We start from the raw sequence: 27,703 nt of genomic DNA, 5'->3' as shown, positions 1-27,703 counted from the left end.
TGAAAACTACATGTACACAGGCTATTTTTCTCTGTCTATACACAGCTGAGGGAAAAGTACACATCCTATAAAAGCTTAGGTACACTTTTTAGAATAACTAAGGAGAAGAATTTCCAAACAAACCAGTTTACCAAGATAAATTGCTATTTACTCAGGTTAAAGCTTTGAAAATTGTCTACACACACATGCCATGTATGCTGCATGTTTCCGAAAGTTGCAAGTAGTTATAGTTGTTGGGTGTCAAAGTGACTCTCAACTTATGATAGATTATTTTCTGTCTCTATTCCATTTAGAAATTTATTTATTTATTGTATTTTTATTTTATGATTGAACAGATTTCTAAATAGCCATATTGATCTTGGAGTAAACCATAATCTGGCTAGGGTGTAGTATCTTCTATAGTGCTTGAGCTTTTTGAGATCACCCAGGTTCCTTCTTCATATATCTTTTTATATATAAGACGGTATAGTAAACTGTGAGATTTGAATTCTTGATCAGAACACTAAGATCACCTCAGCAGGATCTTTGCTGAATGCAGGTGAAGGGCTGCTACTCCTGATAAGGCTTCAATTTAACTCAGGGTGATATCGGCACTCAGATCAGGAATCCCATACCTTTAAAAAAAACAAAAAAACCACCCACCACCGCTTGAAACTAAATTACCATTGCATCTGAGATTCATCTTTCACAACAAAAAAGGCCGTTTCTATCATAGGTTAATAGTCACCTTCACAGGACAAAACAAAAATGAAATTCCAGTCTGAACAAATTCTTTAATCCAGAGAGCTTCAAGCACCATTAATACGGGAGCTAAAATAAGAGGAAAGGAGATGGTAATTAAGGAGCCAAGAAAAAGTCACCAGCCCAAGCAGAGTACTTGTGACACTTGTAAGGCAAAAGTTTAATGTGCTGCTACAGAAAACGCTTCTAGCCTTCTGACATACAAATGAGCTGGTTCCAGTTCAGCAGGTAACTATTTTCCACAATATCTACTCCATGCATCTGCCACTGCTGGCGTGCAGCCCCAGTCACTATCTACCCAAACAGATTTTGTTTCCCTTATTTCTCTCAGATATAATTACAGGTGGAATTGTAGTAATATAGCAACACTGACAAGTGTCCTCAGTCAAACCCAGCACACAGAGCAGTCAACAAAGATTTACAGAATTAAAAAATAAACATTGTAGATTGTCTACCACTACTGAAACTAACTCATTTAGGTCCTCATTCACTAAGACATGGGAAAAATACTGCAGTAAATGACTCTGTGGCTGGTTGAATCACCCTGCTACTTATTGAATCTCGTGGTAATTTTTCCCCTCGGGAAAATACTGAGCAGCAATGAAAGACCTCCCCCCCCCAATCACACACAATGGTGACCCCAAGATTGTGGGGCCACCCAGCACAAATAAGCACCTCTCTCCCAAAGTAGTAAAACCCCCAGGGGTCTGCATAGACCCTCCTGTCCCAACCCCCTGGCCAAACTTGCAGGCAACTCGTAATTGCAAAAGTATAAAAAAATACACAGTTACTGGATGGGAAATCGCTACCCACACTCCCAGCCCAGGAAATTTGCATGTTATGCATACAAATTTTCTCTCATGCATATTCATTGTGGATATCCTGAAAACCCAGCTGGCTGTTGGGCCCCCAGGACAGGGTTGGGGACCACTGCTCTAGTGGATCCCCTACCCATACTCCTAGGGGGCGCTCTTGGCCCTCATTGCACCACCACCAGTGATGCTTTTTTAGGTAAGGGGGATAGGCTATGGTGGGGTGTGAATGTCGGAGGTCCACTAGACCACCAGGATCATTTCTTTTTTAAAAGTGTGTGTTTTACGGTTGGGGATCCCAGCCTCCTGGCATCCCAGGACTGATTTTTTTTTTTTGTCATGGGGCAGGACTTACCCTATCCAGTAAAAGTTTATTTTGTTTTTACTTTTGCAACTATGGGCTACCTGCAAGGGTGGGTAAGGGATTTTACAGCTTTGAGGATGTAATTTTCTCAGAACCAAGTGGCCCCTTTAAGGCTAGTCCACAGGTGCATCGGGACATGTGAACATCCCAATGCACCCATGAGAAATTAGCTACTACTCCTGAGAATTTGTTGGCAAACCATGTTATTTGATTAGCATAATTTAGGATAGTAATGAGCTAACTTAAATATGCATGGTGTCAGGCTGGAATGATGCAAGAAATATGCATGGTACCGGGCCATTTACCTGAAAAAACAGCTCAGTAAATGAGGCCCTTAGTTAGTTGTACAGCATACTGTCTGGAGATGCCTGCTCCTCAAGCTGCAGCAGGCTCTGAGGATATCTTTCTATGACCCATGGAGTCATTTCTATGCACAGTCCATTTTTCATATGTCCAATTTTCAATGAAAATAGCCAGATTTAAGGACTGAGTGGATATACAAGGTAATGGGAGTCAAAGCATTTTATACAGGTAAACAGCTGTTTACCCATCTAAAAAGCCTCACAGAAAATTGTCCCTCCAAACCCCTTTGTCCACAAAGAAGTGGGGATGCATGCAAACCACCTCATATTTCCTTTTTCATGTACATTTGTAAGTGCTTCAGGGCATGTATAAATGCACACATGTACAAAGTACCTGCTGGGCACCATCAGCCCAGTCTTCAAAGAGAAACCTGATGTGTTTACAGTCAAGAGGGCACAATATAGCTGCGGGACCACAAGCTCTGTCTTTAAATTAAAACTTGCTCTTGGCAAGTCTGGTGGCTCAGCAGACAAGTGCTGTGCACTTACAAACAGAAGGTCCTCAGTTTGATGCCCCAGTATAGTCCCTACTTCCCAGGTTCTGTCAGCTGGGGGGGGTGATTATACTGCACAGGCAATATTAACAATCCCCCCCTGGAGGAGGGGGGTGGAGAGAGTCATGCTCATGCCTAACGGCAGTTCCTAATGGTTGGATTGGAGTCCCATAATTGTAGGCATCTGGAAGGAGTCCTGGTGCAGGTTCTCAGCCTAGGGCAGTCACTGTAATGACTGGGAGGGGAAATATCTCCAGGGATTTGGGAATGCGGGTGCCTGTTGCCAGACTCCAGCCCTGGTTCTGATTGAGCTGGAAATACAAAGAAGCTGGGAGAAATTGCTGGTTCAAAAAAATTTCCGGGTGCTTGTTTCTATATAAACAATACACATATGCAGTTGATCTTTGCTTAACAAAATGAGCGCGTAGTAACAAATATGAATCGCGAGATCCAAATCAGACCAACCTTGCAGCAATCATGAATAATCAGTCTAATCCTACAGGAACGCATGCGCTTAAAAGCATCACAGCACAAACGGCTCCATTAGGAGGTTTCTCCCGTGCCGCAATGAAGCAATGTATCCAATCGCGGTTTTGTAAATAACACTCATCTGTCTGTTTGGCGAGAACAATCCCAAGAAAATGGTTGTTAATACTTTGTCTTTTTAAAGGTACTTAAAAAGTAATCGCTGATATCCCATTCAGCAAAGAAGAAATGTTCTTCAGGCAGCGAAGTTCCTGAGGCAGCTTTATTTATTTATTTATTATTTTTGTTATACCGAGTTTCATGACTAGCATCACATCAAACCGGTTTACAATTAACAATGTGTGTAAGGCAGAGAGTAACATAGTAAACAATATTCCCAATTCAAACTTCAAATACAGTAAAACAATAATATGGATGTGAGAAAGTTACAATAAAACAGGGAAAATTAACTAGGATCTGGAAAGGGGGAGAAATTGAACAAAGAAATATTTACATTTCAGCCAATTGCATCAAATAATATAGTTGTATAGCAAAATAAATAAATATTTATTTGGACGCGAAACGTGGACACGTCGAACTGTGCTCTGTCATCACCGGGAGGGTTGTGCCCCCCGCAAACTGGACTCTGCCACCCCTGAAAGGGAAGTACTTCAAAATTATAATACTATTACTATATTGATACCGGAAGGTAGATCTTATAGACAAAGAAAAATATATATAAAAAAACAAAAAAGAAAATACAAGTGGACTTTAAAGACCTATGATTAAAGATGATCCCATAAGCAGCTTGAAAAAGAGCAGAAATGCCCAAAGAGACTATGGGATGTTATGAAGGTCTATAAACCAGTAATGGGATTTAGTTTCAAAATTTTGATTCTGTTGAAAAATGTCAAAGTAATTTGTTGATTGACGTCAATCTCTACAATATTCAAAAAAATTGCCTCCATAATGCTTCTAGCCTCTACAATAATTTTTCTACAAGCTTTTGTTTCTAGCCACAGCATAGACATCAGTGAAAAAGTGTGAAAACTATTAACATTATATAAGAAATAAAAGAGAAAAAAACAATGTGGCAGTCTACCTTTCAAAAACAAAACTCTATTAAAGCATAAAAATAGGTGACTCTTAGGGATGAATTTTAAAAACGTTACATGCACAAAAATTAGCATATACACACATAAATATCCTCCACTCACATATTTTGTATTTTTAAAAAGTTACAATTATGCATGCATTTTCATTTTTGCACATATAGAGGCGGATTTTCAGAGCCCTGCTCGCGTAAATCCGCCCAAAACCGGGCGGATTTACGCGAGCAGGGCCCTGCGCGCCGGGAAGCCTATTTTACATAGGCCTCCCGGCGCGCGCAGAGCCCCGGGACTCGCGTAAGTCCCAGGGTTCTCCGAGGGGGGCGTGTCGGGGGCGGGCCTGGTCGTCGCGGCGTTTCGGGGGCGTGTCGGCAGCATTTTGGGGGCGGGTACGGGGGCGTAGCTACGGCCCGGGGCGGTCCGGGGGTGTGGCCGCGCCCTCCGTACCCGCCCCCAGGTCGCGGCCCGGCGCGCAGGAGGCCCGCTGGCGTGCGGGGATTTACGCCTCCCTCCGGGAGGCGTAAATCCCCCGACAAAGGTAAGGGGGGGGTTTAGACAGGGCCGGGCAGGTGGGTTAGGTAGGGGAAGGGAGGGGAAGGTGAGGGGAGGGCAAAGGAAAGTTCCCTCCGAGGCCGCTCCGATTTCGGAGCGGCCTTGGAGGGAATGGGGGTAGGCTGCGCGGCTCGGCGCGCGCCGGCTACACGAAATCGATAGCCTTGCGCGCGGCGATCCAGGATTTTAGCAGATACGCGCGGCTCCGCGCATATCTACTAAAATCCAGCGTACTTTTGTTTGCGCCTGGAGCGCAAACAAAAGTAGGCTATTCGCGCGCCTTTTAAAATCCGCCCCATATTGTATATAAATACTTTAAAAAGGAGCTTGTCTAGGGATACTCCGGGATGAGGCCAACATTTACACTTGTAGGTTTTTCTTTTAAAAGACATGTGCTGATCCTGGGAAATGCAGAGCTGATACTAGAGATGTGCATACATTTGTTTTTAATTTGTGCCCTTTCACTTTTCGTTTCGTGGGTGGGCCATTTCATTCCACCCCTGAATTGGAATTTTTTTTTTTTTCGTGATTACTTTCATTAAAAAGAAAAAATACATCCTGCCTCTACCCTTCAGATTTAAATAAATTCAATGCCCCCCACCCTCCTGACTCCCCAAGACTAACCAAAAGTCGCTGGTGGTCCAGTAAGAGGCCTGAGAGTGATCTCCTGCTCTTGGTCGGTCAGCTGCCAATAACCAAAATGGGCAGGCCGTCTATTGCTCCTACTATGTGACAGAGGCCGACCAATGGCATCAGTAGCCCCTATCACATGATAAGGGCAAAGGGCCTGTTAGGGAGGTGGACCCTTGAGCCGAGATGAGGTTGATGCTTCCTAGAAGAGAGAGCCCCCTGTAGGCCCTCGTCATCGGGAGGCAGTACGCAGGGAGAGAAGACCCAACTGGACCTTAACCTATACTAGCCCACGTTCCCCACAGGTTGAGACTTTGGGTACTGGAGCCAGCAGGACTTAGGCACGGGTCTCTCGACGAAGACAATCCCAAGGAGGCAGGAGGTTAAAGTAATGTCATACATACCAGAGGTTGGGGCCAGCAGCAGGCAGGAAGAATCAGGAACAGTCCAAAGGTGGGACCGGCAGCTATCAAGAAGAATCGGTGGACAGGCAGAAGGTCAGGATGGGCAGCAGACAAGACAAAATCCAGAGACGAACCAGGGTCAGAGCCAGAAGAGAAATCTGAGGGGAAGAGGAGCAGGAATGGAAACCAGGAGCAGGAACAGGACCATGGAGTCAGGTGTGGGAGTTGGAGCTGTAGTAGGAACAGGAACCAGGAACAGGATCACAGGAAGCAGGAACCAAAGCACAACTCACATACTGAGCAGAGCAAGACCTATTACTGAGGCGAGATGGGAATTGCAAGGCAGGGTTTTTATACCTGCCTTGCCTGACGTCATCTTCCGGGGCCATGGGGAACTTTCCCGCCGCTGGCCCTTAAATCACCAGAAGTGGCACATGCCTAGGAGGGCCCCAGGAGGTGTGCTGTCGGTGGCATTGGGAAGCGCTGGGAGGGCAGAGGCAGGCTATGGTGGCAGGAGCTGGCACTGGCGGCAAGGGCCGCTGAAGGCCGGAACAGGAGCGAGTCTTCTGCTCCTCAAGATGAGGGGACCCAGCCATGCGGGCCCACAGCCGGGGTGTCTAACAGTACCCCCTCCTCTATGCCCCCTCCTAGAAGGTCTGAGTTTCTCGGGATGAATGCTGTGAAAGTGCTAAAGTAAGGTTTTATCTAAAATGTTGGATGCAAGCTCCCAAGTATTCTCGTCGGGGTCGATACCTTCTCAAGAGATTAGGTACTCCCATTTCTTGCGGCGATGCCTCTCGTCCAGTACCTCCTTTACTTGGTAAGTCTGCTCTTCCTCAGATGCCAGATCCTGGGGTTCAGGGAGCTTCTGTTGGGGCCAGGATTGGACTAGAGGTTTAAGGAGGGACACGTGGAAGGTATTGTGTATCTTCAAGAACGAAGGTAGTCGCAGGCGGTAGGTAACTGGTCCTATACATTCTATGAATGAGAAGGGCCTGATGTAGCAGGGAGCCAACCTCATTAAAGGCACTCACAGGTGAATGTGGTAAGTACTGAGCCATATTCTGTCTCCAGGATTAAAGAGGGGTGCTAGTCGCCAGTGCCTGTTGGCTGTCCTACTTGCCTCTTCTGCTGCCTCCTGGAGGTTCTTATGGGTGTGGTTCCAAAGAGCTAGAAGTTCCTGGGCAGTGAGCTGGGTCTAAAGAGAAGGCACTGAGAGAGATGTGGGCAGCGGCAGTGCTGGTTGTCTCCCACAGATGACTCAGAATGGAGAAGAGCCAGTTGCTGAGTGGGTGTGTGAGTTGTGAGAGAACTCGGTCCAGGGAAGAAGGGGGGCCCTATCATCTTGGTCATTTACGAAAGAACGGAGAAAGGTTTCAGGGTTTGTTTCATATGTTTGGCCTGTCTGTTCCCCTGAGGGTGGTAGGTCATGGTGAAGTCAAGTTGGATGCCAAACATCTTGCACAGAGACCGCCATATGTTAGCCATAAATTGGACTCCACAGTCAGAAACAATGTGTTTTAGGAGTCCATGAACGTGGAAAACATGTTGGGTGAACAGTCTAGCCAGTTCAGGAGCCGAGGGAAGCTTAGGCAGTGCGGTGAAGTGGGACATCTATCAATGACTACCCAGATGATGTGGTGGCCGTTTGAAGAAGGCAGGTCCACCATGAAGTCTGTACTCAGGTAAGCCCATTGGTTCTTTGGGAGCTGGTAGTGACTGAAGTAGCCCCCAAGGACACCTTGCCAGGGGTTTCTGCCAGGCGCAAGTTGGGAAAAAGTCAACATAAGCTTTAACATCCCGGTCCACCCTTGGCCATAAGAACATGCCATACTGGGTCAGACCAAGGGTCCATCAAGCCCAGCATCTTGTTTCCAACAGTGGCCAATTCAGGCCATAAGAACCTGGCAAGTACCCAAAAACCAAGTCTAGACTATGTTACTGTTGCTAGTAATAGCAGTGGCTATTTTCTAAGTCAATTAATAGCAGGTAATTGACTTCTCCTCCAAGAACTTATCCAATCCTTTTTTAAACACAGCTACACTAACTGCATTAACCACATCCTCTGGCAACAAATTCCAGAGTTTAATTGTGCGTTGAGTGAAAAAGAACTTTCTCCGATTAGTTTTAAATGTGTCACATGCTAACTTCATGGAGTGCCCCCTAGTCTTTCTATTATCTGAAAGAGTAAATAACCGATTCACATCTACCTGTTCTAGACCTCGCATGATTTTAAACACCTCTATCATATCCCCCCTCAGCCGTCTCTTCTCCAAGCTGAATAGTCCTAACCTCTTTAATCTTGCCTCATAGGGGAGCTGTTTCATTTCTCTTATCATTTTGGTCACCCTTCTCTGTACCTTTTCCATCGCAACTATATCTATTTTGAGATGCGGCGACCTGAATTGTACACTGTATTCAAGGTGCAGTCTCACCATGGAGCGATACAGAGAGATTATGAAATTTTACATTTTATTCACCAGAGACCGCCGATCGCCTTTGCCCTCACTATGTGTGACATAGTGAGGGCAAAGGCGATCGGCGCCATTTTGAGTATTGGCATCAGACGGCCGGCGTGCACAAGGTCGCTCCCGGACCCCCGCTGGACTTTTGGCAAGTCTTGTGGGGGTAAGGAGGCCCCTCCAAGCTGGCCAAAAGTCCCTGTGGGTCCAACGGGGGTCCCGGAGCGACCTGCCGTCCGATGCCAGGACTCAAAATGGTGCCGATAGCCTTTGCCCATACTATGTTACAGGGGCTACCGGTGCCATTGGTCAGCCCCTGTCACATGGTAGGAGCACAAGATGGCGCCGGTGACCATGTGACAGGGACTGACCAATGGCACTGGTAGCCCCTGTGACACAGGCTATCGGCGTCATGATGAAACCGGCAAACGTGGGTGTGAGAATGCAGGGATGGCTTTTGGACTCGCCGCTGGACCACCAGGGAGTTTTGGTAAGTCTTGGGGGGGTCAGGAGGGTGGGGGGGGGGGTTAAATTTTTATTTAGGAGGCCGAATAAAACAGAAATCTGTTTAATACGTGGGGAGTCGCGATGCGTTTCGCCTCCCCACGTATTTAACAGATAGGACAAAATAAGTTGCGGATTACAAATACGTGGAAAACGGATGCACACCTCTATTGGGTACAGTATTCTTGGTGCAGGTGTAGGAGCATTGGATTCCATAGGGTTGGTCCAGCAATGGACAGAGCCCGTTCTTTCATGGCTATGTGATGGGTGAGTTTGGGGGGAGGAATGTAGAGGGTTCCTTTATAAGCGGTTCTCGTAGGTCTGTTTGAAGAGTGATAGTATAGGGAGTTGTCCAGCCATTGGATGTTTTGGTTATGAAAGGTTTTGTGGATAATGGTAAGACTCTTGTGAAGGACTCTAGAATGTATTGGCAGCTAGTGAAGGTCCATGAGAATGGGAGTTATGTGGTCTCTTCTGCGGGAGTTGGTGAATATTCTGGCTGCTGCGTTTTGGAACATTTGGAGCGGTTTGATTGAGGTAGTGGGGAAGCCTAGGAGGAGGGTATTGCAGTAGCAAATTTTGCTGAAAAGAAGGGCTTGGAGGACCATGCGAAAGTCATAGGGATGGAGAAGGGGGTCTTAATTTATTAGTACATGGAGTTTGTAGAAGCAGTCCTTGGTGGTAGTGTTGATGAATTTTTTTAGGTTCAGATGGTTGTTTAGAGTGACTCCAAGGTTTCTGACATATTGGACCATAGTTATAGGTGAATTCGGTTGGGGAAAGTTGTGGTGGTCCAGTGAGATGAAGAGGAGTTCTGTTTTGGAAGTGTTGAGGGCCAGGTTGAAGTTAGTGAGGAGGCGGTTAATTGAGGTGAGGCAGTTATCCCAGATTTTGAGGGATTTGGGGATTGATTCTGTAACGGGGATGACGATTTGGACGTCATCTGCATAGATGTAGTGAGTAAGGCCTAGGTCAGCGAGGAGTTGGCATAGGGGGAGGAGGTAGATATTGAATAGTATAGGGGAAAGAGAGAAGCCTTGGGGGAATCCTAGTGTAAGGTTTATTGGTTTAGATTCTTTGTTACCTATTCTGACCTTATAGATTATATTGTGAAGGTAGGATTCAAACCAGTTAAGGGCAGTTAATGGGTAAGGGTAAGGCATCGCAGCCCCTGCAATGCTTATTTTAGAGAGTCTATCTAGTAATATATTGTGGTTGATGGTGTCGATTACTGAAGAGATGTCAAGAAGAGCAAGGATGTAAGATTGGCCCTTGTCTAATCCTTTGAGGAGGGTGTCTGAGAGAGAAATAAGTAGTGTTTCCGTGTTGAAGAATTTACGGAAGCTGAAATGGGAAGGGAATATGAGGTTGTTTTTTTCAAGATGATCCGTTAGTTGGAGGTTCACCACTCTTTCCATGAGTTTTGCTATGAAAGGTAGGTTGGAGAGTGGCCTGAAATTAGATGGGTTTGAGGGGTCGAGGCTGGGTTTCTTCAGGATTGGTTTGAGGGTTGCTTATTTTCTCTCTTCCACTGAGGAAATTGTCCATTTAATCCTACTCTCTGTTTCCTGTCTTTTAGCCAGTTTGTAATCCACGAAAGGACATCGCCACCTATCCCATGACTTTTTACTTTTCCTAGAAGCCTCTCATGAGGAACTTTGTCAAATGCCTTCTGAAAATCCAAGTACACTACATCTACCGGTTCACCTTTATCCACATGTTTATTAACTCCTTCAAAAAAGTGAAACAGATTTGTGAGGCAAGACTTGCCTTGGGTAAAGCCATGCTGACTTTGTTCCATTAAACCATGTCTTTCTATATGTTCTGTGATTTTGATATTTAGAACACTTTCCACTATTTTTCCTTGCACTGAAGTCAGGCTAACCGGTCTGTAGTTTCCTGGATTGCCACCTTTTTAAATATTGGGGTTACATTAGCTATGCTTCAGTCTTCAGGTACAATGGATGATTTTAATGATAGGTTACATATTTTTAATAATAGTAGGTCTGAAATTTCATTTTTTAGTTCCTTCAGAACTCTGAGGTGTATACCATCCAGTCCAGGTGATTTACTACTCTTCAGTTTATCAATCAGGCCTACTACATCTTCTAGGTTCACCATGATTTGGTTCAGTCCATCTGAATCATTACCCATGAATAACTTCTCAGGTAGGGTACCTCCCCAATATCCTCTTCAGTAAACACCGAAGCAAAAAAAATCATTTAATCTTTCCATGATCGCCTTTGACCCCTCAATCATCTAACGGTCCAACTGACTCCCTCACAGGCTTTTTCCTTTGGATATATTTTAAAACGTTTTTACTGTGAGTTTTTGCCTCTACGGCCAACTTCTTTTCAAATTCTCTCTTAGCCTGTCTTATCAATGTCTTACATTTAACTTGCCAATGCTTATGCATTATCCTATTTTCTTCTGTTGGATCCTACTTCCACTTTTTACCTTTGTAGCTGCTCCTTTCAGTTGTTTTCTAACTATTTTTCTCATTTTATCAAAGTTTCCCTTTTGAAAGTTTAGCACGAGAGCCGTGGATTTGCTTCCTGTCCCCCTTCCAGTCATTAATTCATATTTGATCATATTACGATCACTATTGGCAAGTGGCCCCATCACCATTCCCTCTCACTAAATCCTGTGCTCCACTGAGAATTAGATCTAAAATTGCTCCCTCTCCTGTCGGTTCCTGAACCAATTGCTCATTAAAAATATCTTTTATTCCATCCAGGAACTTTATATCTCTAGCATGTACCGATGATACATTTACCCAATCAATATTGGGATAATTGAAATCTTCCATTATTACCACACTACCAATTTGGTTAGCTTCCCTAATTTCTCTTAGCATTTCACTGTCTGTCTCACCATCTTGACCAGGTGCACGATAGTAGACTCCTATCACTATAGTCTTCCCCGACACACAAGGGATTTCTACCCATAAAGATTCAATTGTGCATTTAGTCTCATGCAGGATGTTTATCCTGTTGGACTCTATGCCATCCCAGACATAAAGCGCCACACTGCCTCCCAGGTGCTCCTCTCTGTCATTGCGATATAATTTGTACCCCGGTATAGCACTGTCCCATTAGTTGTCCTCCTTCCACTATGTCTCTGAGATGCCAATTAAGTCTATGTCATCATTCACTGCTATACATTCTAATTCTCCCAGCTTACGTCTTAGACTCCTGGCATTAACATACAAACATTTCAAAGTTTATTTTTTGTTTGTATTTTCAATCTGTTTTTTAATTGATAGGGATGTTAGAATGTTTTAGCTCAGGTGAGTTTTTAGTTACTGGCACTTGGACTACTTTTCTTATTATTGGAACCTCACTGTTGGGATGCCCTAATTCTAATGCATCATTAATATCCTTTTAAGATACCTCCCTCCAAACCATGCACTGCTGAGCGACTGTCGGCTTTCCCCTTTGTTCTAGTTTAAAAGCTGCTCTATCTCCTTTTTAAAGGTTAGTGCCAGCAGTCTGGCTCCACCTTGGGTAAGGTGGAGCCCATCCCTTTGGAAGAGACTCCCCCTTCTCCAAAAGGTTCCCCAGTACCTTACAAAACTGAATCCCTCTTCCTTGCACCATCGTCTCATCCACGCATTGAGACTCCGGAGCTCTCCCTGCCTCTGGGGACCTGCGCGTGGAACAGGGAGCATTTCAGAGAATGCTACCCTGGAGGTTCTGGATTTAAGTTTTCTACCTAAGAGCCTAAATTTGGCTTCCAGAACCTTCCTCCCACATTTTCCTATGTCGTTGGTGCCCACATGTACCATGACAGCCGGCTCCTCCCCAGCACTGTCTAAAATCCTATCTAGATGACGCATGAGGTCTGCCACCTTCGCACCTGGTAGGCATATTACCAAGCGATCCTCATGCCCACCAGCCACCCAGCTATCTACATTCCTAATAATCGAATCACCAGCTATGACGGCCGACCTAACCTTTCCCTCCTGGGCAGTAGGCCTTGTGGAGATATCCTCGGTGCGAAAGGACAATACACCACCTGGAGTGCAGGCCCTTGCTACAGGATCCTTTCCTGCTGCACCAGGTTGATGCTTTCCAATCATGAGACCTTCTTCCTCCAAGGCAGCACCTGGGCTGCCAGTCTGAAGTTGGGACTTGGCTACTATGTCCCTGAAGGTCTCATCTATATACCTGTCTGTCCGCCTCAGCTCCCCCAGGTCTACCACTCTAGCATCCAGAGATTGGACTCGTTCTCTGAGAGCCAGGAGCTCTTTGCATTGCATGCACATGTACAATTTCTCACCAGCGGGTAAAAAAATCATACATTTATTTATTTGTTTATTTATTTATTTATTAGCTTTTATATACCAACATTCATGGGTACATCATGCCAGTTTACAATATAACTGAAGGAGGAAAATAGAAAAAATGAGGGTGGGGGGAGGGGTGTAGCTAGGAAGAGAGAAGGGGCGAGAGAAGAGAGGGAAAAAGAGGAAGAGGAGAATAGGAACAGTACCTGATGGAAAAACAACCAAAGAGCATAATATGTAACATTGCAAATTATACACTCAAAAAGGGACTGTGTATAACATTATATACTGTGGATAACCTTATACACTATACATAAATTATACACTCCAAAAAGCACTATAAACAACAATATACATTATCTTTAACTAGTACATACAGAAGACACTATATATGACATAACAAATTATACGTTCAGAAAGGCAACTATATATAGTCTAGCAGGGGTTGCTAATGGGAGGTAGGGTTTAAGGACAGGGGAGAGGGGTATATAACTCGCATAAAAGGGGGTAAATAAGGAGGTGCAGAGATATGAGAGACAAATCGGAGTACAATTAAAGGAATAAAGGGAAGGCTATAAGTACGGGAATGACAGGACTCTTTCTTTGAAGGAGTAGAGGGAGCAGGGGGACTACGTAGGATCCGAGTCAGGGTAGGCCATTTTAAAGAGCCATGTTTTAACCCCTGTTTTGAATTTCCGAATGCATGATTCTAGTCGGAGCTCAAGTGGCATAGTGTTCCAGAGGGAGGGGCCTGCAATGAATAGGGCTCTTTCTCTGGTGGAAGTGTTGTGAGCACATTTAAGGGAAGGGGAGTGGAAGGTTCCTGAGAGTGCGGTTCTAGTAGGACGATTGGAGGAGCGGAATCAAAGAGCATCCTCAAGCCAGAAGTGATTGTGATTGTGCAGGGAGTTGTGAATAATGGTGAGGGTTTTGTATCTGATGTGGGAGGAGATGGGAAGCCAATGGAGTTCCTTAAGAATAGGGGTGATGTGGTCGGCTTTACGTGTATTTGTAAGGATTCTTGTCATAGCATTCTGTAACATTTGCAGGGTCTAATAGTAGAGTAGGGGAGGCCTAGAAGTAAGGAATTGCAGTAATCCATTTTTGATAGCATTGTCGCTTGCAGGACTGTGCGGAAGTCTTGTGAGTGGAGCAGAGGGTTAAGTTTTTTGAGGATGTGGAGCTTGAAAAATCCTCCCTTTATGATTGTGTTAATGTGGTTTTTGAAGTTCAGATGGTGGTCTAGGGAAACACCGAGATCTCGCATGAAGAAGGGAAGAACATTTGAGGGGAGGGTTAGGTCACAAGCAGAGGGTGGCGTCTGGTCAGGGTGATTTGAAATGATGAGGAGTTCAGTTTTGGAGGAGTTTAAAGCAAGGTGGAGGTTAGAGAGTAGGGTGTTAATGGAGGTGAGGCATGTTTCCCAAAACTTAAGAGATTTGTTGAGGGATTCTTGAATAGGGACGAGGATTTGGACGTCATCTGCATATAAGAAAAACTTAAGACCAAGGTCGGAGAGGAGGTGGCAGAACGGTAACAGGTATATATTAAAGAGCATGGAGGATAGTGAAGAGCCCTGTGGGATGCCTTGGGTAAGGGGGATGTGTGATGATTCGGAATTTGCAATCTTTACAGCGTAGCCTCTATTATTGAGGTAGGAGGAGAACCAGTGGACGGCTGTGCCTGAGATGCCAATCTCAGTTAGGCGGGTAAGGAGGATTTTGTGACTGATAGTGTTGAAGGCAGATGATATGTCAAGAAGGGCCAGGATAAAGGATTGTCCGTGGTCCATGCCCTTGAGGAGAGTGTCAGTCAGTGAAAGTAAGAGGCTTTCCGTGTTACAAGACTTACGGAAGCTGAATTGAGAGGGGTGGAGAATATTATGGTCTTCCAGATAGTCAGAGAACTGTGAATTGACTATCTTTTCCATAATTTTAGATATGAAGAGAAGGTTAGAGATAGGATGGTAGTTTGAAGGGTTGATGGGGTCAAGGGTGGGGTTTTTGAGGAGATGCTTGACAACAGCAAGTTTGAGGGGGTCTGGGACTTTGCCATGGGAGAGGGAGCAGCTGATTATGTCAGAAAGGGGTTTCGCGATGATGGAGGGAATGGAAAGGAGTGCTTTAGTGGGTATTGTGTCAGAGGTGTGTGTGGTGGGTTTGTTTTTTTTATAAATGGATTTGATTTCCTTGGCGGATATTAAATCAAGAAACTCGAAGTTGAGGTTGGGATTTTTGGGGAGTGGATTGGCTGGAGAGGAGTTGGAAGGGAAGCGTAAGAGGAGGTTTGATATTTTACTTTTGAAATAGAGGGCAAGTTCTTCACATTTGCTATTGTCTTGTTCATCTGTGGCGGGGGGGGGGGGGGGTAGATTTAGTGAGTTCTGCCACATACGAGAATAAAGCATTTGCACTAAATTGGTAATTATGGATTTTTGCAGAGTAATAGTCGTGCTTAGTTTGGAGGGTAGAGAGTCTGTAGGCGTGTAGAGTAGATTTGTAAATGGCTGCGTGCTTAGGGGTAGGGTTTTTCGCCAGGTTCTTTCTTTACTTCTGAGGACACTCAATGCAAAAGACTGGGAAGCCCCCCTCTTGCTGCTGGAGTGCTGCCTTCATCTCAAATTTGTCCAGTTCCTACTTAAGTTTTAGGTTGCTATGGGAGCAGGAATGTGTATAATTAATGTCCTTTACATGTATAAGTGAATTCACTATATATGTCTGGTAGTGGCCTACAGGGGAATGATCAAACTCTCAATAAGGTTTTTTTGGGTTGTTTTTTTTTAAGTGGCTCCTGCCTATAAATTAAAGAATGAGGTAGGGGTGGGTGGGGAAATATAAACAGTCTAACTTCAGCCATTTATTTATTTATTTATTTATTTAAATATTTTAATATGCCGACAGTCGTTGTGAACATCTCATCAGTTTACATGAAAGAAAAAACAACGAACAAGCCAGAGTGACTCACTGATCTCTTGATTAACAAATGTTGGTACCTAATCAAACCAAATCACATTACCTTAACACCTTTCCAAGGTGAATAACTGAACTGATCCTTTCAACCTTTTTACTTAGGTATACACTGCCCCTAGCTTATTTCTAGCTTCTGGCTACTTTTTTCTTTTTAATATACACTCTAACTTCTGCTTACTAGCTGCCTTACTGACTGACTATTTAAAAATACAGTCTAACTTCTGTTTATTCGCTGCCTTACTGACTATTAAAAGCACAAACACACTAAATAATATTCCCAAATAGTTAACTTTGCCCCAATACTTTTAAAAAACAAAATGTCCCAAGCAAAAACTTACTGATTCCTTTCAGCCACCAGCAAAGTGATCCTCTCCTCTCAGTGCTCCCACCAATAGTATCGTTGTAATAAATCCAACTTATGAGCTCTTCCCGTGTATCCTGCAGTGCGGGAGTCATGGGCCCATCTTAGGACCCTATGTCTGAGCCGAAGTGGCACCACAGTCTTCCCTGGTGGAATGGGCTATGAGGTGGCTAGGAGTACTCTCGCTGGGTCGATAATATAACTGGAAGCCATCCTCTGTCTCAAAGGCCCTAAAGAGCGCATCAGTTCAGGTATTCTTGGAAGCTGGTCTGTAGCTGAGAGTGAAATCAAAATGACTGAAGAATAAAGACCAGCCAGCCTGGCGAGGGTTCAGCCATTGGGCATGGTGGAGATATTCTAGATTTTTAAGATCCGTGTATACGGTGATAGTATGTTGAGCGCCTTTGAGCCATTGCTGCCATTCCTCGAACACCATCTTAATGGCAAGCAATTCTTTGTCCCCAATGCCGTAATTCTTTTTGGCTGGAGAGAACTTCTATGAGAAGTAGGAGCATGGTAGTAAAGCCCCTTTTTCTGAGTGCTGACTCAGCACCACTCCTACAGCCGTGGAGGATGCGTCAACTTCCATGACAAAACAGCTAGAGGGGTCTGGGTGACTTAGACATGTATCTTGCAGAAAAGCTTGTTTCAATTCGTGGAAGGCCATGACAGCCTTGGATGGCCACTGCTTGGGGTTGGCCCCCTTCCTAGTGAGGGCAGTAAGTGGTGTCACAATCCGGGAGGACTGCGGAATAAAATGCCGGTAGAAATTGGCAAACCCTAGAAAGCGTTGCAGGGCTTGGATCCCGGAAAGTTGTGGCCAGTTCCGGATGCTGGTGACCTCTCAGAATCCATGTGGAATCCTGTGTTAGAGACAATAAACCACAAAAAGGGGAAAGATTCCTGCTCGAATAAACACTTTTTGAGTTTAGCATATAGCTTATGATCCCGTAGTAGCTGCAGTACTCGCTTGACTTCTAGTCGATGGGGTTGAAGATCCATGGAGTAAATGAGTACATCGTCGAGGTATATAATGACGCTAGTGTGTAGCATGTCACAAAAAACGTTGTTCATTAAGTGCTGGAAGACCGCTGGGGTGTTGCAGAGGCCAAACGGCATCACTAAGTACTCATAGTATCCATCTCTTGTATTAAAGGTGGTCTATTCGTCTTCTGGCTTTATGTGGACTAGGTTGTATGCCCTTCTAAGATCCAGCTTTGTGAACAGCTTGGCTCCTTGTAGCCGGTCTAATAATTCTGGGATGAGTGGTAACGGATACCTGTCTCTCCGGGTGATGGCATTCAACCCGTGGTAGTCGAAGCAGGGCTGGAGTGACCCATCCTTATTGGCCATGAAGAAGAAGCTGGCCCTGGCTGGAGAGGTGGAAGGCTGAATGAAGCTTCTAAATTCTCTCAGATTTATTCAGACATGGCCTTGGTTTCGGGGAGTGACAAGGGATATACATGCCCTCGGGGAGGCATGGTACCGGGGAGCAGATCTATGGTGCAGTCCAATGGACGGTGGTCAGGTAGCATCTCTGCCTTCTCTTTGGAGAACACATCTGCGTATTTAGAATACTGAGAGGGCAGAGCTAGTGGAGTAACACTGGGACGCGGCACGTCACAAATTCAGATGGAATGGCAATGGGTCCCTGGGAGGCTATCTGCACAGTCTCCCAGTCATTGTGAGGAGAGTGCTCCTGGAGCCAAGGCAGGCCCAGCACTACCAGGTGTATTGCCTTTTCAAGAACAAAGAAAGAGAGCTCCTCTTCATGAAGGATGCTGGTACACAGCTTTACCGGGGTAGTGACCCAGGTGATTCAACCGGGCAGAGGATAGCCATGGATGGAGAAAATTATCAGTGGTGATTCTCTAGGTAAGGTGGGCAAGGCTCATTGCTCAACCAAATCCTTTGGGATGAAATTTCCCTAGGCGCCAGAATAAATTAGAGCCAAATTGGGAAAAGCACCATGGAGCAGCAGAATTGTCATGGGAATAGTGCACTGGGGAGCAGTAGTGGATGCAGTGAAAGCTTTGCAACAAACTGTTGACTTACTATTGTTTCTATGTATAACCGACATGGCTTAGATTATACGCTTGCAGCACAATGTGGCTTATGCACTATTTTAAACAGTTCAGAGTATTTTGAGGGAGGATTAACAGTGATGGTGGGACACTCTCTTGTTAGTTTTGTCATTTTTTTATTCCATTATTTAGATTTCCAAATTCCTGATACAGTCTGAATTAATGCAGCTTTTATTAGACCCTACATCCCAAGTGTTAGTCTGATCACATTCAAGGTTCAAGAGGAATCAAGAGGGGTATATAATTCTTTCTCCCATATGTCTTGTTTTATTTTACTGACTTTCTTCACTTTCCTGTGCAGGGACTTGCCCAGGTGATTTAGTAGCCTTACAAAGACATTATTTGGACACAAAGCTTACAGAGCACTTCAGTGCAAGTATTTTACCCTACATACATTATCTGAATTTGTCTGTAGTTCCAAATGTTTACTTATTTCTGATTGTAGAGAATTGCAATAGTCATTGCAACAGTCATTAGATTTCCTTAAATCCTAACAAAACCTCCCTATTATCCATTATAGGTATCATTCTATTAGTTACAGGGATTCCTTTTCCAATTTATGGTACAATGAATTATGAATTTGAATATGCTTTTAACAAAACTAGTAATGAATTATCACAGCCATATGTATCCCAATGCAAAGTATTTGTTATTATAAAAGGACAAGGTAGTGTTTCCATTGATGATAATTTTGAATTAGTAATGGATTTGGTCTACTTGGTGGGAAAAACTGGTAAACTGGCTCACATTTCTAGGGGAAATTAGCAGTGGTTTCTTGTGGTTTGCTCTAGTTTTTCTTAAGCAATGTGAATGTATTTGCCTACCTGTTTATTGTTTTTGGGCCTAAAACAACGTCTCCTATTACTTTGAATACAGTCAACATTCAGAGGTCAAGTATGACACAGAACCTCTATGCTTCTCTTAATACAGCAGCTTCCCTGGTAAGAGACCTCCTCAGGTTGAGTCATGTTGACAAAGACGGGTAAGATCAGAGTATGCCCTCTGACACCCTAAGACCGTTGCATGGCCCTGAGTGTGATGATTGTCCCCAATCATTAAGAGGGAAATAATGATTTGTTAATGTCTGCTTTAGGAGAAAGCTATCTCATGTTAACAAGTAACTGGAACAAGAAGGCCTGAACAGAATGGGAATGCAGAGTAAATGTGAAAATGAGAAAGGTGCCAAGAAAGTGCTGAGTGGGCAGAGAATGTGTGATGTCTGAGAGATGCGTAATGGAAATGTACCAGCAACATAAGAGAATATGAGAGCAATTTTTAACAGAGCCATGTTTAACAGAGGGTAATGCAAATTTAAAACAATGCTATGTTTACTCCCATTAGGAAACACAATTTCATTCTTTCGGTTTCCACTATCTTGATTTCTTTGTATAAGATTTGGTTAGCCTACCACTAGGATAGGTAATGCAAGGTACGGGCCATCCGGAGTGAAGAATTAGTAGTGCTAATTCTTCAAGAGGGGAATGATAATAACTTGGATTAAATAATCAAATAATGAAATTAATGGAACAAGAGAAAGGAATGTGTTTTGTTTTTATGAACAGGCCTTGCATGAGAGACAGAAGCAGTTTATGTAGAGAATTCTCTCCAGCTCAAGGCCTAGTATACCAGATAACAGTATTTTTGACATCATTAGTTTAGGAAAAGGTTGAGTAATTCTCCATTCCAAATAAAGGCGCTATCCCAAAACAAGAGAGAAAAAAAAAACAAAACGCTGTCAGCCATACATGTATATAATGTATCTTGTATTAGGAATGAAGAGAGAGAGCAGAACAGGCTAGGTAGTACTTCACTGTTAGATGCACTATGCTTCTAAGAAAAACTAATTATATATTCATTTCTTCCATTTTACTAATAAAGATTATTCATTAAGACAAGAAGTTGTGACTTATTACAAAAGGGCAGGCCTTCTGCCCCAGAGCATAGGCTCTGTTTTTGAACTCTCTGTGTGAGTGAAGAACACAGATAATGATCCTTTGAACTCCCGGAGTATGGCAGCCCTCCGGTAAATGAACAGCTGGTATAGCCCAGAGTCATCTGCCTGCTGATGCCTCGGCTATGGCACAATGTCCTGAGAGGCCAGGAAAACTCCATAGCCGAACTCTGCTGTCCGTCAAACACTTGTTTAAAAGTTTGCACGAAGTGTGATAGGTCATGTAGTAGGGGCTATCCACACTTCCAAATGGGAGAGGCCCAAGGCAGGACCTTGCCGACCAGGAGTAACAGAATGAATGTGGTCTTGATACTGTCACTGGAGAACTGAGCTGGCTGTAAAGAAAAATGCATTAAGCGGGGGTTTAGAAAACCACGGCACTGCCGGGGGTCTCCGGTGTAGCAGGGTGGTGCCAGTAGGTGGAGAGCCACAGTTGAGGTGGAAGGCATCACATTTGATGGAGAATGAGCACTGTTAACCAGAGAGGTGTCCAGGTGATTTACCAAGGTTGGGAGACTAGACCAGAATATGGACTGGGCTAAAGGCAGATTCATGGATGTTTTTATTTTCTAGGTGTGCAATTTTGGGGGGGAAAAACTCAAGGAAAACCACACAGAATTTTGTGGGTTTTCCTTTCATTTTTTTCCCTTCCCAAAATGCAATGAAAAAGGAAATATCATCTTTATTTCCTATTTCGTTGGAAACAAATGCACATCTCTAGCTGATACAAACTTGAACCAAGCTAAAAAGAAGCAGGCACTCTGCTGTGACCACAAAGAGTGATTAGAAAAAAATAAAGCAAGGGAGTAAGAGCATGGCACCTAGCACAGATCTCAGAACTGCTATCACGAAGTCCCAAAGTTCTGTATTTTCAGTAGGTAAATCCTTGCATATCACAACTCATAATGTAATCCTTATTCAGCAAAAATTCCATCTTAAACTTCCATATCTTATATTTAACTTCGTGATAGCAGTTCTGAGATCTGTGCTAGGTGCCATGCTCTTACTCCCTTGCTTTATTTTTTTCTAATCACTCTTTGTGGTCACAGCAGAGTGCCTGCTTCTTTTTAGCTTGGTTCAAGTTTGTATCAGCTAGAGATGTGCATTGAAACAGAAAGTATTAATTGTGCTCTTGTTGAAGATAATCAATTAATATACATGTGGCTATGCCATGGTGAGACAGATGTGGGGAAATTTGAAAAGATTATATGAAAAGTTTAAACAGCAAACTGTTTCTGCTTCACAAATTCTACAGTTTAAGGCTGAAAGAATCCCAAGAAATGGTACAACATATTAATACTGTGCTAGAAATCACAGAGAATGTGAAATTGGAGGAAGATTTGAAAGATAGCCATGTGCTTGCAACAGTATTGTGTAGCTTGCCAGACACATATGATATGCTCATAAACAAACTGGAGACTAGACCAGAATATGGACTGGGCTAAAGGCAGATTCATGGATGTGGTTGTTCACATAAATTAAAAGCTAAAGGAGACAGAGGCAAGCATCATATGCACCATGAAGCAGACCTGCAGGAGAAAGAGGGAGAGAGAAAAGGCACAAAGAATTTCCAAACTACCCTGCCTGCATGCGAGGGACTGGTGTATGAAAGCAGTATGTGTAAAGCTTATGGGCAAGCATAGCCTGGGAGAAAAAGAGATAACTACATTGGTGAGAGGGGGGTGAGGGGAATGGTAGTCACAGTCCAAGCAATGTTATCCCTGCAAAGGGATAGGCTACTTCAGGAGGAGCTGTCCCATCCTGGAAACCTGACAGAAATCAGTCATCAACTGAAATAAGAAAAGCAGCTAAGAGTGCAAGCAGCCAGTTGAAAAACTGAATTTCTTTAGAGCTAAAACTTCCCTGAGGAAAGTGATATAAGAGATTAGCACACTGATTCCGATGAACATGGTACATAACAACGTTTTTTGTTTGGTTTTTTTCACAGAGATCAATTACATTGTGAAAAATAAAGTTTACGCAGCAGATGGGAAAGACATCCCTGTGATGAGGAAGATGAAAGGGCAACTCACATGTGCCACCACTGCTAAACACAAAGGCAGAATACTCATGAAAGATGTACTATACAAGCCAGAATTGAAAGCAGCTAATACTAAGTGACTTGACTGACAAGCAACAACTACCCTGTCCTCTTCTGCCAGAATTCATGAATGATTAAGAAGGGGGGGAATCATAGTGACACAAGGGGTTGCGGTGACAGCCTATATAGACTCACCTGCATAGATGTGGAAGCCAAAGCTGCTGCCCAATTCTACACCAGAACTACATACACTCATGGCACAAATGCCCAGATGCAATAAATATCTTGCTCAACAAACAGATTACAGAAGAATTAAAAATAGAGACACTGACATGCATGTGCTGTCCAAAAAGCAAAGTAACACATACACTGATACCATAGGCAACCCATAGCAAAGCAAGTTAGCCACTGGGTTTAGTGTAGACTATTAAAGAGAGTGACCCCTTCTGGAAACAGAAACATTCTGACTTTTATTGATGATTGCTCAAAGTACACAAAAACCTATCTCCTGCAACACAAAATTGAAACAATGGAGAAACTCAGAAAATGGTGAGCAACATGTTCCAATGTAAACCTGGAAACATTCATATGGGAAAATGGATTAGAGGATGTGGGCAAAGCAATTCAAGTGAACTGCAAGCAACAAGGGATCAAGCATCAGATTTGTGTACGCAATTCTCATGATCAGAACAGTGTACCTGGGGGAAGAACTGCCCACTGATGGAAATGGCAAGGAGCATGCTGCTGGAGGATAACCTGTCTGACAGGTTCTGGGGAGAAGCACTGATGAACTATCTGCAGAACCTGCTGCCAATAAGGTCAACTGGATTTTTTGTTGAAATTTCTAACTGTATTATCTTCTCTTGCAGAGGGTAGAATTGTTATAGGAGGGACTTCAACATTGTTGCTTCACCAGAATTGGAAAGAACTGGAGGGTCATCCTCTCCCTTGCAATGCATTACCAACAGGTTTACTCAATTGATGGGTTCCGAAGGGCTTGTTGATCTTTGGAGATACATCCACCAAAAGATAATGCCTATACCATTTATTCCTCTCCTCATAACTCATACTACATAATTTATTATATTTGGGGATGTAAGGTATGCTACCTACCGTAGTACTAGTGGGGTGAAAAATGGTATTATAACATAGTCTGACCATCCTCCTTGGATTTTCAGAAGGTGTTTGACAAAGTTCCTCATGAGAGGCTTCTTGGAAAAGTAAAGTCATGGGATAGGTGGCGATGTCCTTTCGCGGATTGCAAACTGCCTAAAAGACAGGAAACAGAGAGTAGGATTAAATGGACAATTTTCTTAGTGGAAGGGAGTGGGCAGTGGAGTGCCTTAGGGACCCGTACTTTTCAATATATTTATAAATGATCTGGAAAGAAATACGACGAGTGAGATAATCAAATTTGCAGATGATACAAAATTGTTCAGAGTAGTTAAATCACAAGCAGATTGTGATAAATTGCAGGAAGACCTTGTGAGACTGGAAATTTGGGCATCAAAATGGCAGATGAAATTTAATGTGGATAAGTGCAAGGTGATGCATATAGGGAAAAATAACCCATGCTATAGTTACACAATGTTAGGTTCCATATTAGGTGCTACAACCCAAGAAAGAGATCTAGGCGTCATAGTGGATAACACATTGAAATCGCCGGTTCAGTGTGCTGCAGCAGTCAAAAAAGCAAACAGAATGTTGGGAAATTATTAAAAAGGGAATGGTGAATAAAACAGAAAATGTCATAATGCCTCTGTATCGCTCCATGGTGAGACCGCACCTTGAATACTGTGTACAATTCTGGTCGCCGCATCTCAAAAAAGATATAATTGCGATGGAGAAGGAAAAGAGAAGGGCTACCAAAATGACAAGGGGAATGGAACAGCTTCCCTTTGAGGAAAGACTAAAAAGGTTAGGACTTTTCAGCTTTGAGAAGAGACGGCTGAGGGGGAGATATGATAGAGGTATTTAAAATCATGAGAGGTCTACAATGGGTAGATGTGAATCGGTTATTTACTCTTTCAGATAATAGAAAGACTAGGGGGTACTCCATGAAGTTAGCATGTGGCACATTTAAAACTAATTGGAGAAAGTTCTTTTTTACTCAACGCACAATTAAACTCTGGAATTTGTTGCCAGAGCATGTGGTTAGTGCAGTTAGTATAGCTGTGTTTTAAAAAAGGATTGGATAAGTTCTTGGAGAAGTCCATTACCTGCTATTAATTAAGTTGACTTAGAAAATAGCCACTGCTATTACTCGCAACGGTAACATGGAATAGACTTAGTTTTTGGGTATTTGCCAGGTTCTTATGGCCTGGATTGGACACTGTTGGAAACAGGATGCTGGGCTTGATGGGTCCTTGGTCTGATCCAGTATGACATGTTCTTATGTTCTTATGTTTTTAATTTTGATTAAATGTTCCCTCCAATCAAACAATACCTCTTCTAGAAAATGGTCCCTGGATGACATTCCTTTAAAAGATGAATCAATAGTTAAATTTAATGAGTTAGTTATTTTGGTCTTAATGAGAGACAGAACACTCATGGGAATTTCATTTGGGATGCTTATAAGGCTGTTGTTAGGGGCCATATTATCTCCTTGAAGAGTGTGGTGAATATAATGACTCTGAAAGAGGAAAAACTAATGAGATCTGATTCTTGAGTTCAGTTAATACTGTGCTCTCATCTCAATCCCTAAGAAGAAATCAGATACATAAAAGAGGAATGCTAATTACTATTATTGTCCCAAAAATAAAAAGTGATATAATGTTTCCATATAACCTTTATTATTATACATACAAAGAAAATTAATATGTAAAAGATCTTTTATTAATTGATATAATACACATAAAAAAGCCAGGAACAATTTACAAATCTCAATTATCCAAATAACAATAAAATCATCACACATATATAATCATTCACACAACTAAGAACCAAAATTTAGCAAAATCTCTCAACTCTCTCCCAACATGTTTCACTACGTAGAGGAGCAGCCTCGGAGGGAACTTTCTTTCCGGCGCCCCCCACCTTCATAAGAACATAAGAACATAAGAAATTGCCATGCTGGGACAGACCAAGGGTCCATCAAGCCCAGCATCCTGTTTCCAACAGAGGCCAAAAACCAGGCCACAAGAACCTGGCAATTACCCAAACACTAAGAAGAACCCATGCTACTGATGCAATTAATAGCAGTGGCTATTCCCTAAGTATAATTGATTAATAGCCATTAATGGACTTCTCCTCCAAGAACTTATCCAAACCTTTTTTGAACCCAGCTACACTAACTGCACTAACTACCTTCTCTGGCAACAAATTCCAGAGCTTTATTGTGCGTTGAGTGAAAAAGAATTTTCTCCAATTAGTCTTAAATGTGTTACTTGCTAACTTCATGGAATGCCCCCTAGTCCTTCTATTATTTGAAAGTGTAAATAACCGAGTCACATCTACTCGTTCAAGACCTCTCATGATCTTAAAGACCTCTATCATATCCCCCCTCAGCCGTCTCTTCTCCAAGCTGAACAGCCCTAACCTCTTCAGCCTTTCCTCATAGGGGAGCTGTTCCACCCCCTTTATCATTTTGGTTGCCCTTCTCTGTACCTTCTCCATCGCAACTTCCCCTACCTAACCCACCCCCCAGCCCTATCTAACCCCCCCCCTACCTTTATTATAAAAGTTACGCCTGCCTGAGGCAGGCGTAACTCGCATGCGCTGGCTGGCTGCCGGCACGCGATTCCCTGGCCCGGGAGAAGTTTGGAGGCCTCGGCCACGCCCCCAAAACATTCCCGGGCCTGAACCATGCCCACGGCCCCGCCCTGGAAAGCCTCCAATGACGCGCCGCTGCGACACATCCCCCAACATGCTCCGACACGCCCAAGGAAAGCCCTGAGACTTACGCGCATCCCGAGGCTTTGCGCGCGCTGGCAGCCTATGCAACATAGGCTCGGCGAGCACAGGGGGAGCTTGGGGCAGGTTTTCGGGGGGTACGCGCATATTTTAAGTGTGTACCCCTTTGAAAATCTGCCACAGTTTCTTCAGGGGAATGTACTCAATTGCAATTCACAATTAAATCGAAGTTCCTGTGCTCTCAAAAGATAATGCTCTTTTATTCTTCTTTTCTCACAAGCGCTTATCCACTTCTTCAGACAGCAATCATATACATGTAACCTTTGAATCTGTGTACAACATTTTTGCAATCAATTTTTTTCAAAAATCAATAGAAATTAAAACAAATACAAAAAAGTTTCCACAAAATCACAAAAACTCATACCTCAGAGGATCCAAGATGGCCGCACTTTGTGAGTATGAGCCACTTGTGAGATTTTTTCCTCTTGTTCCTTCAGGGTATATCCCTCAACACCTCCACCATCTTTGGTAATGCAGCAGGAAATCATTCAGTTCCTTACCTCACAAGCTTCAGGAGAACTAGCTGTAGAGGAACCCTTGGAGCATGGAACTGAGGGAGAAGCTCCAGCTCCGGAGGAGACAATGCTGAGCCTGGAACTCAGAACAGCCCCGATACAATGCTCAGGGCTCATGTTTCAACACGGCACGCAGAACGAGGAAATCCCTTCTGGTTTGCTAGCAAAGAAGTCATCGTACACCGGGGCTCCTCAGGTTGTTGTGGAAAGTGCAGTGGCATCGGGAGTGCCGAATGGCATGGAGACATTGATAGCCGAACAGGCATAGGGGGCAGCAGGGGTAAGTCTTATAGGTAATAGCCTGCAATTACCGAACGAGACTACCCCAGAATTTAAGCCCCTAAGGATTCCTGAACGCCCGGAGATTGTAACAATGGTGGATCTATGGGACTTGATGGTGGGGGTTGCTACTACTTTGAACAATTTAAACACCAAAGTTGAGTATTTGGCTTCTCAAAATACTCAAAAATCTACTGAAGTTCAACAGAAAGTGGATTTGTTATCTAAGCAAGTTTCAGATTTACAGGAAAAAGAATGAGAAAACTTGGCTTTTAAGGCAGCAGTAGTTAAAGATAAACAATTTCTCACTAGAAGTGTGGAATCACTTGAAAACTCTAATAGACATTTAAATATAAGGATCTTAAATTTTCCTTGAATTTTGGGAGAAGTCCCATATGTTTCTT

Source organism: Rhinatrema bivittatum, chromosome 10 (assembly GCF_901001135.1).
Source record: "Rhinatrema bivittatum chromosome 10, aRhiBiv1.1, whole genome shotgun sequence".
NCBI lineage: Eukaryota > Metazoa > Chordata > Amphibia > Gymnophiona > Rhinatrematidae > Rhinatrema > Rhinatrema bivittatum.
The sequence above is the reverse complement of the archived record's forward strand: the minus strand, read 5'-3'. Positions refer to the sequence as shown.